The sequence below is a fragment of the Octodon degus genome, unplaced genomic scaffold (genome assembly GCF_000260255.1).
Source record: "Octodon degus isolate 3935 unplaced genomic scaffold, OctDeg1.0 scaffold00042, whole genome shotgun sequence".
Lineage (NCBI taxonomy): Eukaryota > Metazoa > Chordata > Mammalia > Rodentia > Octodontidae > Octodon > Octodon degus.
The window spans coordinates 3,824,422-3,838,608 of NW_004524618.1; the positions used below are offsets into that span (position 1 = coordinate 3,824,422).

General features: G+C 41.5%; 1 protein-coding gene across 4 annotated transcripts in view; it reads right to left on the reverse strand.

The window, feature by feature from the left end:
- Positions 1-14,187, reverse strand: part of Cfap43 (cilia and flagella associated protein 43) — a 111,833-nt gene that overhangs the window by 69,313 nt on the left and 28,333 nt on the right. The window lies entirely within an intron of this gene.

Here is a 14,187-nt window from a genome sequence, read left to right on the forward strand (position 1 = left end):
CTGAGAGAGAAATTAGAGAGATAATACCCTTCACAATAGCACCCCCAAAAAAGAAATACCTAGGAATTAATCTAATGAAAGAAGTAAAAGATCTATTCAATGAAAATTACAGTACTCTGAAAAAAGAGATCAAAGAGGATTTCAGAAAATGGAAAGATATTCCTTGCTCCTGGATAGGAGGAACCAACATTGTGGAAACAGTCATACTCCCAAAATTGTTATGCAGACGTAATACAATCCCTATCAAAATACTACCAACATACCTCACAAATGTAGAGAAATCACTCCTAAAATTTATTTGGAACCAGAAAATATCTAGGATAGCAAAGGCAATCCTGGGCAACAAAGGCAAGGCAGGAGGCATTACAATCTCTGACTTGAAATTATACTGCAAAGCTAGTGTGATAAAATCAGCATGGTACTGGCAAAAACAAAACAAAACTCAGGATCAATGGAACATATTAGAAGATGCAGATAAAACTACAAACACACTCAACCATCTTATCTTTGACAAAGCAGCCAAACATGTTCACTGGAAGAAAGACAGCCTCTTTAACAAATGGTGCTGGAAAAACTGGCTCTCCACATGCCAAAAACTAAAACTAGATCCAGGTCTGTCACCATGCACTAAACTAAAGTCAAGATGCATTAAAGGTCTAAACATTCAAACAGAAACACTAAATCTCCTGGAAGAGAAAGTAGGTGGAAATCTTGTATAGGGGTAGGCAAACACTCCATGAATAAAAATCAAACTGCATAGGAAATACTTCAAAGAATCAATACCTGGGACTGACTCTTATTGAGAAGTTTCTGCTTGTCAAAAAAAATTACCAACAGAGTGAAAGGATAACCCACAAATTTGGAAAAAGTCTTAATAATGACTCAGACAAAGGCCTTCTATCTAGAATGAAGAAGTAAAAAAAACCCAAAAAAAACAAACCTCGGGCCCCACAATTTAAAGATCCAATCCACAAATGGGCATCTGAGATGAATACACACTTCTCAGAGGAAGAAATACAAGAGGCAAATAAATACCTGAAAAAATGTTCCACATCACTGTCCATTCAAGAAATGCAAATTAAAACAACATTGAGCTACTATCTCACCTCAGAAAGAATGGCTATCATAAAGAAATCCAACAACAACAAATGTTGGAGAGGCTGAGGGGAAAAAGGAACCCTTCTCCACTGCTGGTGGGAAAGTAGACTGGTGCAACCACTATGGAAATCAGTGTGGAGACTCATCAAAAATCTAGGACTGGAAATCTCATTCAATTCAGCTATTCCCTTCCTGGGAATTGTCCCAAAAGAACTGAAAACATCATACCATAGTGATATATGTTCACCCATGTTTATAGCAGCACAATTTGGCATAACAAATCTTGGAAACCACCAAAATGCCCATCACCTGAGGAATGGATGAAAAACATATGGTATTTTTATACAATTACTCAGCTATAAAGAAAGACAAACTCGAAGCGTTCATAGGTAAGTGAATGCAACTTGACGCTATACTTGTAAGTGAAATAAGCCAGACCCACATGTGTAAATATTGTAATATCTCCCTAGTGTAAGAACCCAAAAGAAGAAATAAAACCTGAAAGGTGTAACAGATACAGTTAAACAGAAAGAAACAGAACTCCAAGATTAAACAATGAAGAGGAGAGAAAGGAGAAAAGATAGGCAAAAATATAGGGGAAAAGCATGCAAGTATATATACAGGATGGCTGAGGTGATTGTACTAATAGTTTCCACCAGGTTTTTAAAATAGAAATGGGTAGAATTCTTACCTTGACTAACTCTGTATGCTAATATCTGCAAACTAAGCAAGTACATTGAGGACAGCAACATGTAATACAAAAAACATGCTTGAATACCTGCCATCTTGGTCTTCTAATGTGTACCATTTCTAAGTTTATATCAATTATTACTATATTCTCTTTAAAATAATTTTGTAGAAAAAGGTAATCAAAGAAAGAGACAAGAGAAAAAATTTAAGATTTCTTGAAAGCATGTGGTAATATTCAATCATATGTCCAAACTTGCATAACTATATGTTAATCTGAGCAACAGATTTGATGATAAAATAGATAACATATCAATCATCGTTAATTGGCTATTCTTGTTTTGAAAATCTGTAACATATGTATTGCTGTATGTTATCCTGTTTCTGTCTTTGTTCTTGATTTTCTTGCTTTTGTTTTTACTCTTCAAAATAAAATAAAATTATAATGAAAAAGACATTAAGAGGTGAGAAGGCACTCGACAAAACAACTGCCTAAAAGAAGCCAACGACAGTGTTCAGACGGAAATTTCACTGTTTTCGCCATTTGCCAAGATCTAAGTCAATGTTTTCCTTTGCTCCATTTTGTTCCCCACATTTTACTTCACAAAGACGAAATAAGCGTCCTGCTAGCACATTCAGAGTTCTGTTTTCACAGATGCTCATGGAAGTATTGGGTCAAATTTTCTAAACTCTCTTAGTTGATTTTTTGTTTGTTTGTTTTGTAGATCTGAAGAGTCATTACCTAGCTAAAAATCACCCTTTGGGGGAAGACTTGCGTCAGGAAGCCCCTCTTCTGGTTCTGCAGTGGGGCGCCCGTGTGCGAGGGCTGGCTTGGTCCACTGCTTTCTTGGTTCTCACAGGGAATGAGAAGGGAACCCAGGGCCTGATTCTATGGCCCCTCTAGTTTGGTTTTGAGTCATGAGAAGGAAGAAAACATGGAAACTGAGGAGAGCGAGCTCAACAGAGAAGAGGGAGGGGGCAGCCAGCACTTTTTCCCAGCCTCCTGGCCTGTGGCATGAGACAGGAAGATTGTATTTACAGAGACATACTGCAAACAGTGACTCCAGAGGCCATCAAGGAGAAATTCACCAGTGAAACAGAACCGTGGGTGCTGAGCTTGTGCACGACTCTGGGCCAGTGACTGCTGTGTCCTCTGGAAAGTACGCTTGGTCAGATACCATTTTCAGGAGGTGTCTACAGAGCCCAGGACCCAGAGCATCCACTGTTGGTTTTATCTCAGGGCTCACAATGTTCCCTCCCACAGTCACTGAGTGAGGGCCAATATGGAAAATGTTCATGGTCAGGGGCTGTGGCCAAATTGGCAAGACACACCCAGAGTGTTCTAAGATAAATGACATAGCCCCAACCTCATGACCAGACGTCAGTTTCAGACTGAGCTTTCATACACTTGAAAGTCCCAGAACCAACACCATGCCCTAAATCTACTGCCATCTTGCTGGGATTATCTAGCACCCTATCCTAATCCCAATGCTGGTTTACTGGGATTGTCCAACACAGATCTAGGCTCTGATGGCCTCCCTTGCCTACCAGCAAGAGAAGGGTCACACCTTGAATTGGCACTGCCACAAGTTAATAGACCCCAGAAGACAACCATGGGCTTGAAATCATAGAGAAACCACTCTTTCCATCCTTCTCTTTCTCCTTCTTCTTCTTTCCTCTCCCTTTCCCTCTTCTTCTCCCTCTCCCTCTCCTCCTCCTTCTTTCCTCCTCCTCCCCCTCTCCCTCCCCCTCCTCTTTTTCTTCCTCCTCCTCCTCTTCCTCCTCCTCTTCCTTCATGTAGGTTTATCTCTGATTATTTTTCTTTGTTTCTTTGTGAGAGTGAACATTGTCCGGTTGTTTTGTGGGAGTGGGTTTTGCTATTATTTTTGTTTTTTTATTCTTTCCTTGGCTCCTATGCTCTTCACCAGCTTCCTAAACTTGAATAATCTTCCTCTGTCCTTTAGCCTTGCTTCCAATTTTGTTGCTTCCTTTCTTCTTTTATTTCTCTTTTTTCCCCTCTTCTTCCTTTAAGTTTTCTCCCTTTAGGGTAGAATTGTTCTGTTGAGTGGGTATTACTGTATGTAATTTTTGATTTGTCTTAGATTTTGTTACATAACTATAGATCATGTATATAGTGTTAAAAGCAAATTATTGGTTATCACAGTATCTCATTTTGCAGTTTGTTTGATTGCTACTTTATTTTTTCCATTTATATATTTGGTATAGGGTCTCACTACACAGCTCAGACTCATAGTGATCCTCCTGTTTTCAGCCTCCTCAGGGCTGGGATTACAGGCATGCACCACTATACCCACACTCGGTCGCCAGCTCAACATGCACCGGGGGTGAGGCCCTCATGACATGTGGGACTGGGGATTGAGCCCTGGTCCCTGTTCTTACCAAAGCAAGCACTTAGCTCACTGAGCTATCTCACTGGCCCTGATTGCTACTTTAGCCAAGGTGACATAGTTTCTATGATCAAGTGATCTTCCTTGTATGCCAATATCTAAATTATCTGGGCATCATAAACAAAACCATAGTTTACAGTACCAAAGAACTGGGCGCTAGGCCTTGTTGGACTTCCTTGAAAGGTAGCAGTGGAAGTAATAAAGCAGGTGAATGAGTCTCTAGAAAGGAACAGATCAGGCAAAATAACAGAGGTGATTAAGGAGATGATGACCATAATGAAGGACATCATTAGTGAACAGAGAGCAGACACAGATTTTAAAACATAGAGGAGGAAAGTGATGGAAACAATGAATGTCCAACATAGGAAAGAATTGGATTCTATAAAATAGATCCACACAGATATCCAGGAGACTGAAAATTATATTGAAAGTATGCATAGCAGAATCAATCAAAGTGAAGGTAGAAATCAGATCACCTCTACAAGACAGGACCGCAGTTAGAAGTCATCAGATGAAAGACTTCTTAAAAATATCAAAGGACCATGGAAATCAATCTAACAGCTGTGGGCTGGTGCAAAGAAGAATAACAAAAGATTAATTGGAATTAATGAAAAAAATCAGAAGATTGTACAAATGACATTTTAAAAAAAAACTTGTTCACACAAGTAATATTAGAAAACTTTCAAGCACAGGAAAAAAAAACTGTTGTACAGAAAAATGGAACATGTAGAACTCCAACTAGGCAGGAACAGAAAAAAAATCTACACCAACACATATAATCAGTAAGATTACAGAAGTCCAGTGAAAAAGCAGAATATTAAAAGCTTTTAGAAAAAAATACCTATAAAGGAAGACCAGCAAAATCACAGCAGACTTCTCAACACGAACCTTTAAGTCAAGGAGAGCTTGGAGTAAAGTATTTTAAGCCCTAAAAAACAACCCCTAAGCTCAGATTGATTTACCATGGAAAACTCTTTCAAAATTGATGGGGATATAAGATACTTTCATGACAAAGAGTGGTTGTAGAAATTCATTACAGCACTCTCTAAGTCCTGGAGGATATTCTAGGGGAAAAGAATAATAAAACAACTGCAAGAATCTCAATAGAATGAATCCAGTAGGCAGAGAAAGCAATTAAATAGAAGGGCATGAAAGATAATCAGCAACAGAAAAATAATATGCTAACAAGGACAAGTCAATACCTCACAGTTAGAATTATCATTGTGAATGGTCTCAATTCACCAATCAAAAACAATTGGTTGGCAGAATGGATTAAGAAACAAGACCAGGTAAATGGTGGATACAGGAAACACATTTAACTCAAAAAAGAACTTGTGGGCCCGGGGAGATAGCTCAGTAGAATAAGCACTTCCCTGGCAAGCACAGGGGCCTGAGTTCAATCCCCCATACTGCCAAAAAAAAAAAAAAAAAAAAAAAAAAAGGAACTCGTAGACTGAAAAATCAAAAGATAGAAGACAGTACTTCATGTGACAAGAACCCAGAAAAAAGAAGGTATAGATATACTATCTGCAAACAAAGTGGATTCTAAGCCAAGAGTCAGAAGAGACAAAGGAGGTCATTATGTCTTTATTAAAGGAAGAAATCAAGAGGAAGGACAACAATCATAAATACATGCACACCAAATGTCAGCTCAGCAACTGTATAAAACAAGCATTTATGTAAATGAAAAGTCAGATCAGCTCTAATACCATAGAAATGGAGGACTGCAATACTTTGCTGTCACAAATAGATCAACTAGACAAAGAAATATCAGCGTTGAAACAAACCTTTTAACAAATGGACTTAATAGATATCTATAGAATGTTCCACCCAACAAAAGACTCCACATTCTTCTCAGCAGCACACAGGACTTTCTCCAAAAGAGACTGCCTACTAATTCAGAGAACATGTTTAAGTAAATGCAAAGGAACTGAAATTATTCCATGAATATTTTCAGATCTTAGTGCAGTAAAATTGGAAATTAATGACAAAAGAAACTATAAAAACTACATGAGTGCATGGAAACTAAATAATACCTCTTGAACAGCCAATGTGTCACAGATGAAATTAATTTCTACAATTATTTAATCATTTTATAATGCTGAGACAATGTACTGGAACATAGGAACCAATGAAAGCAGCCCTGTGAGGGAAATTTATACCAGTGAATTCCCACATCAGAAAAGCAGAGTGAGCCGAACTAAATAACCTCATGCTGAACCTCAAGGTTAGAAAAAGAAGAGCAAGTTAAACTCAAAACTTTGGCAAGCTCTTTATAGTTCCTATAGTTCCTTTTGTTAGTCATTCCAGTAAGTGACAACTAGAGGAACCCTTTGTTCTTTCAGTGATTCCAAATTAAATGTTTCTTTCTCAAAAAAAAAAAAAACACTCAAAACTTGTACAAGGAAGGAAATTATAAAGACCAGAGTAGAAATTGATACAATTGAAACTAAGAAAACTACACAAAGAATCAATGAATCAAAGAGCTGGTTCTTTGAGTGATTAAATAAAATACACAAAATAGCAGCTAAACTATGAAAACAGAAGGAAAGAGCCAACTCCATGCAATTAGGAATGAAAAGGGTGAAATCACAGTGGACTCTGCAGAAATCCAGAAGACCATCAGTATCTACTTTGATAAGTAGGTACTTAGAAGAACCAGTACCCTAATAAGATACAAGTTCAGGAGAAATGGAAAGACCCCTAGACACAAATGGACTACCAAAGCTGAATCAAAAAGATGCAAAAATTCTAAATAATCAAGTATCAGTAAATGAAATTAAAGAAGTAATTTTTTAAAAACTACTAGCAAAGCAAAGCTCAGGTCCTGATGGATTTATTGCTGAATTCTATAAGAACTTTAGAGAAGATCTAATGCAACTCTTCAAACTCTTTAATGAAATTGAAAAGGAAACAATATTATCAAAGCCACTTCTAGAAGCAAGTACTACCCTGATACCAAAACCAAAAAGGATCCATCCAAAACTGAGCTGCAAAAATCCTCAATAAGACACTGACAAACAGGATGCAGCAAATCACCAAGAAGATTATGCACCATGATCAAAAGGATTCATCCCAGGGATACAGGGGTGGTTCAACATACACAAGCCAATAAATGCAATGTGCCACATTAACAGAACCAAGGACAATAACCACATGCTCATCTCAGTAGACACAGAAAAAGCATTTGACAAAGTCCAACACTACTCATTCATGATAAAAAATCCTACAGAAAATTGGAGAAGAAGGTCTTTAGATCAATCTGATCAAATCCATTTATGACAAACCAACAGCCATCATACCAAATCAGAAAAACTGAAAGCTTGTACTCTAAAGTCAAGGGCAAGACAAAGACGCCTGGTTAGGGACACAGCTCAGTGGCATAAGCACCTGCCTGGCAAGTACTAGGTCCCGAGTTTGACTCCTGGTACTGAAGAAAAGAAAAAAAAAAGATGCCCACTATCACCAGTCCTGTTCAATATAGTTCTGGAAACACTGGCCAGGGCAATTAGACAAGAAAAACAAATAAAAAGTAGGTATAGCAAAGCAAAAAGTTAAATTACCATTATTTGCTGACAACATAATACTCTACACAGGAGACTCAAAAATTCCACCAAAGACTAATAGAATTAATAACCAAATTTGGCAGCATAGCAGGGCTCAAAGTCAAGGCTCAAAATTCAAAAGCCTTCCTGTACCTGAATGACAAACTTGCTGAGAGAAAAATCAGAGAAACCACACCTGTCACAATAGCATCAAGAAAAGTGAGATAGATAGTCAACCCAATGAAGGAAGTGAAAGACCTTTACACTGAAAACTGTACTCTGAAAAGTGTTGGCAAGAATAACAGAAAATGGAAAGATGCCCCCTGCTCATGCATAGACAAAACCGATATAGTGAAAACTGCCATACTTCCAAAATTTTTGTACAGATTTAATGCATTTATGATCAAAATACCCATAGCATACCTCACAGAATTAGAGAAAACAATGCCAAAATTCATATGGACCCAGAAGAGACCCACAGTATCAAAGGCAGTTCTGGGTCACAAGTGCAAGGCAGGGGCATCAAAACCCCCTATCTGAAGTTATATTACAAACAGCACAGTACTGGCAAAAACCAAACCAGACAATCAACGGAACAAAAGAGAAGATGCAGAGACAACCCCAAGCACTCTCAGCTGCCGTGTCTCTGACAAATGGGCCAAGCACCTTCCTTGGAAGAAAGAGATCCGCTTTCATAAATGGTGCTGGGGAACCGGCTCTCTACATGCTGAAGACTGAAGCACGCACTCTGCTGAAATCAAAACAGATCAAAGATCTAAATATAAAAACAGAGGAAGTTCATCTGCTAGAGGATCAAATAGGTAAAACTCTAGAAGACACAGGTATAGACAAAGCCTTTCTGAACAAAACCCTGATAGCACAGGAAATAGGAAGAATCAACAACTAGGATCACAGCAAATTAAAAAGCTTTTGTATAGCGAAAGAAAGAATCAGCAGGGTAAACAGACAATGTGTAGAATGGGAAAATTTTTTTACCAGCTACTCCTTAGACAAATACTTACCATCTGTAATGAACTCAGAAAAATCAAACCCCCAAATTCAAGCACCCAATCCAAAGTGGGCCCTGGAAATGAATCGCCACTTGTCAGAGGAGTAAATACAAACAGTAAATAAATACATGAAAAAATGTCCAACATCACTGGTCATTTGAGAAATGCAAATTAAAACTGTGCTGAGATTCTCTCTCATTCCTCCCCAAAATGATTATCCTTGGGGCTGGAGAGATGGCTCAGTGGTCTAAAGCACCTACTTGAAACAAGCTTGGCAATGCACAGGGACCGCGGTTCAATCCTCCAGCACCACATGCCAGCCAGCCCCGCCCCCTGGTGGGCTGAGCTGGCCACACACACACACACACAATAAATAAATGTAATAAATAAAAATAAATAAATATTAAAAAAAATGATTATCCTTAAAATAAAAATCAACCAATAACAAATACTGATGAGGCTGTGGGGAAAAAGGAACTACTCTGAAAATCAGTGTAGAAATTCTTCAAAAAACTAAGACTAAAGGTCTTATTTGACCCAGAAATTCCCTTTGTAGGCCTTTTCCTGAAAGAGTGAAATATGTGTACTCGCTGTAACAGCACAGTTTCTAATAGCTCAATCTTGGAAACAGAGCACACGCCCAGCAGCAGAGGAGTGGATAAAAATGTGGTATTTATATACGGTGGCAAACTTCTCTGCCATAGAGAAGCGTACAGTTGAGTCATTTATAGGTAAGTGGATGCACCTCGAGACCGTATTTTCAAGTGAAATAAGTCAGACCCACAAATTTAAATATTGCATCACTTCTCTTACGTGGGAAACCCAAAGACCACATGGGGAGCCAAGCCGAGACTAGCTGCTGGGCAGGGAGGGGAACGTGTTCAGGGGGAAGGGAACACGGGAGGTGAGGAGGGAAAAAACAAAGAACCGAAGGGAAAATGGAAACAAACTTCTGTAAATGGGGCGGCAAAGAGAGGATGAAGGGAGGGGAAAACGTGGAGAAAGGAGAGGAATGAGGGCCGGTCGTGTCCGGGTACAGACTCCCTGTGACGAGTGGGAGCCCTACGAACGGCAAACGGGTGCCAGTGCTGAGTTCTTGAAAAGAAAAAATTCACAAAAACAAGCAAGAACAACCTTAAAATCTGTGGCATGTCGCTAGGAGAAAAGCTGGCTTTGGGGACTAAAACCAATATGGACTAAGGGGATAATTAAATATTTTCTGTAAAGGAGCAAGTAGCCAAAAGGTTTCATAGCCTACACAGGCCTATTCACAGAATGTTTTCTTCCTCCCTCTCTCCTTCTCTTTCTTTCTCTCTTTCCTTCTCTCCCCCTCCTTTAGAAATGCCAAAACCATTCTTAAACTTGGGCAACAAAAAAGCAGGCAACAGCTTTCCAGTGCTGCCACAGAGACAGTGCCATCCTATTGGGTGCCCGGGGTGTCGGGCCCTGTGTCCAGCAAGGAGAGGCCGTCCCCTCTCAGCACGGAGCTAGCCTCCTTGCCAGCCGTGGAGCCCACGTTCTACCCTCGGAAGGCCAGGGTAGAGCGCCAGCTATTTTACCTTCTTTTTTTTAATTAATCAATTAATGTATTTATTTATTGTATTTAGTACAGGGTCTACAGAATCTCACTACATAGGTCAGATTTGTAGTGATCCTCCTGTTTGCAACCTCCCAAGCGCTGGGATTACAGGTGCGTGGCACCAGGCCCAATCTCAATCGCTGTCTCAGCGCGCCATAGGGGTGGGGCAGCACGGCCCGCTGGGGGTCAAACCCTGGCCCCTGTGTCTGCCTAAGCAGGTGCTTCAGTCTGCTGAGCTATCAGGCCGGCCCTTACCGACAGCTATTTCAGTAGTGCATCAGGATTCGGAAGTCAGGGCGCCATCCCACGGCACCCTTGCTTCTCTATCACAACTAATCAAACTTACTGGCTTCGATATATATATATATATATATTTCTCCGAATGCCTTCAGGGCAGGTTTGGCTGGCTTGAGTTGTGGGTATCAAACCACAGCAACCTAAGCCTGACTGCTTTGTTGAAGCAGCCACTTAAAGAACCGAGCTACGGGGCAGGCCCCCATGTATATATTTTTGAGCACTGTCAACGATATGTCTTTTGGCCATGCTACACGATTTAGGCATACGTATACTCGTCGTTACAGAGAATGTTTTCACTCAGCTACTGACCAAGTTAACAGAATTCTTCCAGCCTTTAAGGTCCCGTATTTATTCTGTTCTTTCCCTCAGGTATTCACCCATTGAACGCGGGCCTTTGCAGCACCTGGCACATTCCTGGCACCTTTCTAGGCACAGGGACAGAGCAGGGAAACAGACCAAAATGCCAGCTTCCGGGCTGGGTGAGGGGAAACAGCACAGTAAGTCAGATATACAGAATGCCCGGTGCTGGCAAGTACTGTGAAGGGAAGCAGGGGTAAAGGGGAGCTCGCGCTGGGGACCACTTTGAAGCTGGTATAGGCGGCCTTTCCTGTTGCACGCTAGCCATCCCTCCACGGAACTCAGCTGGAATGACATCCACTGCTCTTCTGATCTATGAAAGGCTTGTGGACTCAAGGGCGGGCAAGCGTGGCCCTGCAAAGAAGCTGCTTCCATCAGATTTTCAACAGATACGAGTTTGTCGCATTACGCATACTTCAGTACGTCCATCCTGGGTGCCGCTACCACTGAGTGGGGTGCTGGTCTGGGGCACCCTTCTTCTTGATGTGAGGGAAGGAGCCGTGTCAGCAGCGTCAGAAGGAGATGCAGCCAGGTGTGGCAGGCGTGCCAAGGAGAGGCAGCGAATTCTCCGGGAGGGGTGAAGGGAGTGGGTAGAGCTGGGGGCACCATCACGAGGCTGGACCCAGATTTAGGGCCGAGGCTGCTGCAAGATGCGTCGGAGGATGCATCGTGACAAGGTTTCAAAGGGCAGAATGGCTTGGATTATACGATCAGCCTAGCACATGTCCGATTAGCAATGGACACTTAAAGATGAATAGTAGAAATATCGTGTGGCTGCCCAGTGGACTAAAAGCAAAGGCAACACCTCCCCCAAAGGATGAATCTGTGGCCACTTAGTGACATTTTTTGTGAAGTCTTAGATTTGGCTTGTGCTGGGAAGTTATTCCCAGAAGCATCACTAATTCGGCTTCTGGAGTTGTCTCTGTAATGTCTGTCCACTAGATCAGTGCTGGTGAACCCTTTGCGGACTGAGGCCCAAAATGCAACAACCCAGGCGCCAACCAACACTGCCCTGAAACCTGGATGCTGAGGTTTTGCTTCAGGAAAAACTGCTCACAGCCTTGGCTCGGCGGCCAGCGGGGAGGGCGCTGCCTGCCCACTGTGTGTGGGTCACACTTCACACCAGACACCAGGAATAAGCCTCCAAAAGATGGACTCTTACTCGGTTCACAGCAGGCTCGGAGCCTTTCTTAACAAGACCTGCACCAACCTGGTTCTCCTCAGGCCAGTGAGTCTGCGCACAGGAAACAGAGCGTGAGAGTTAAAACTTAGAAGTGGCCGGCTTTGGCGTGTCTCCTAGTGCAGTGGGGATGTTCTTTAGGACAGACCTGGGCTTGCTCTGTTTTTGTCATTAATAGATCCATTTGGTGTCATTTAAAAATATGTATGATATTACATAGATTATATGAACAGATCTAAGTTTCATTTATGAAAACTCTTAGAGTTTTTTTTTTTTTTAAAGGTGTCAATTGTGTTTTAGAATACTTGTCAATGACAAGACTTTTTTTTCAAGTCCTATAGGATCTTCAAACATTTTGGAGCCCCTCAAAATACTGCTTTAGAAAGTAAATTCTTCCAAAATATGATCTGGAATACTTGAGTTTATAAAAGAGGTTTCTATTCAGCAACTTTTTTCTTTTAGAGGTGTAGACGGGAAAAGGAACCTGAACGCTTGAGATGTTCTTGGATCTGCTTTCTGCCCAGCAGGCCACCTTTGATTTTCCACCTTTGATTTTCCCGAGCAGCAGCTGGACCCCTGAGCGGTGTCCTGCGTGACGCAGGCTTCATTAAGGGCTTAGGACGCGCCACCAGCAACGAGAAAGACAATGGGGTTGCTTAATGTTTGTAATCACGTAAAAGGCCGCAGCTTGCCAATTTTTGAGACTCTAATTTAGATTAAGTAAGTGTTAGTTTCTTTGTCATCAGCGTCCAGGATATAAGAAATTATATTCAAGGTAAAGAATGAAGTCCAGATATTTGAGATCTAGTTTTGGTTGTTTCCATTTGTTGTACACGTATTAACCAGCGTCTAACCATTTCCCTCACTGTATTTAGCTATAAAATGAGAAAAGGGAACTACTGGGAAGGTTAATGTCTTCGGAACTCAAGAACAAAGTGCCTTTACTGATATTCCCTGTATGACTTAGAGGTGCCAAATTATAGCAGTACATAAGAAGGCAGAAGCACACCGAGTCCAAAAGTCCTACAAAATGAAGGTATTTATTGTGTGCTTTTCACAATCGTAACTCTATAGTTAAGTGTTTAAAGAAGGGTTTCTTAGCATTTCCAAATGACAAGGACAGCCTGAATTTTAACTTTTACATAGGATTCTCATGCTGGTGCCAGGTGCGAAAGATGAGGCCTTCTACAGAATTTGACTAAAGTTAAAAAAAAAAAAAGATCTGAGGGTTGAATTTGAGGGTTCTGGACACCCGGGACCAGACAGAACCGGCCTGGACCGGGGTAGCCCATCTATTTGCATATACTTTGCTGCCCCCGAGTGGCTTGCTGTGGGAAGAGAAGAGGCCCTGGCTAGAAATCAGTCGCTTCCCTAGTTTTAAAAAGGGAATGGCTGCGGCTCATTGGAGGAGGCAGGAAGCGCAGGAGCCCCTCCGTGCCTGCTGCCACAGGCATTCTCTAATGTACCCGTTCTCACAGTGAGTGACTTGGGTGGCTCTTCCTCCATGCCCCAGAGGCCCGTGCATGGATGTTCCCTGTGCCGCGGCCTCGCCTGAGCATGCTCCAGGCAGGCAGTCTTTCCGTCCCTCACGGGCCCATTCTCTTTCGCCCAGGACCTTTGTGTGCGCAGTTCCGTCCACCTAGAGCCCCTCTCTGCTTGTGTCACAGGCAGAGGCTCCTGTGCTTCAAGTCTTGCTTCAGTGTCCTCTCTCTAGAAGCCGTGTGTGTGTGTATGTGTGTGTGCGCGTGTGTGCATGTGCATATGTGTGTGTGTGTGTGTGTGTGTGTGGCCTCTGCACTGAGCTACATCCCCAGCCTTTATTTATTGGTTTATTTACTGACTGGGCTTTTTGTTGTTGTTGTTTTTGCTTTAAATACTTTAATTTGTTCAAATTTGTTACCAGGAGTGACTAAAAAAATATATAATAGAGTCCCACTATCATTAGGATGGAAAGGGCTTCAAGAGGAAACTGGTCAGATGAGCGTGACTGTTTCCCCTTGTCAGCCAGCACAGAGCTGCCACGACA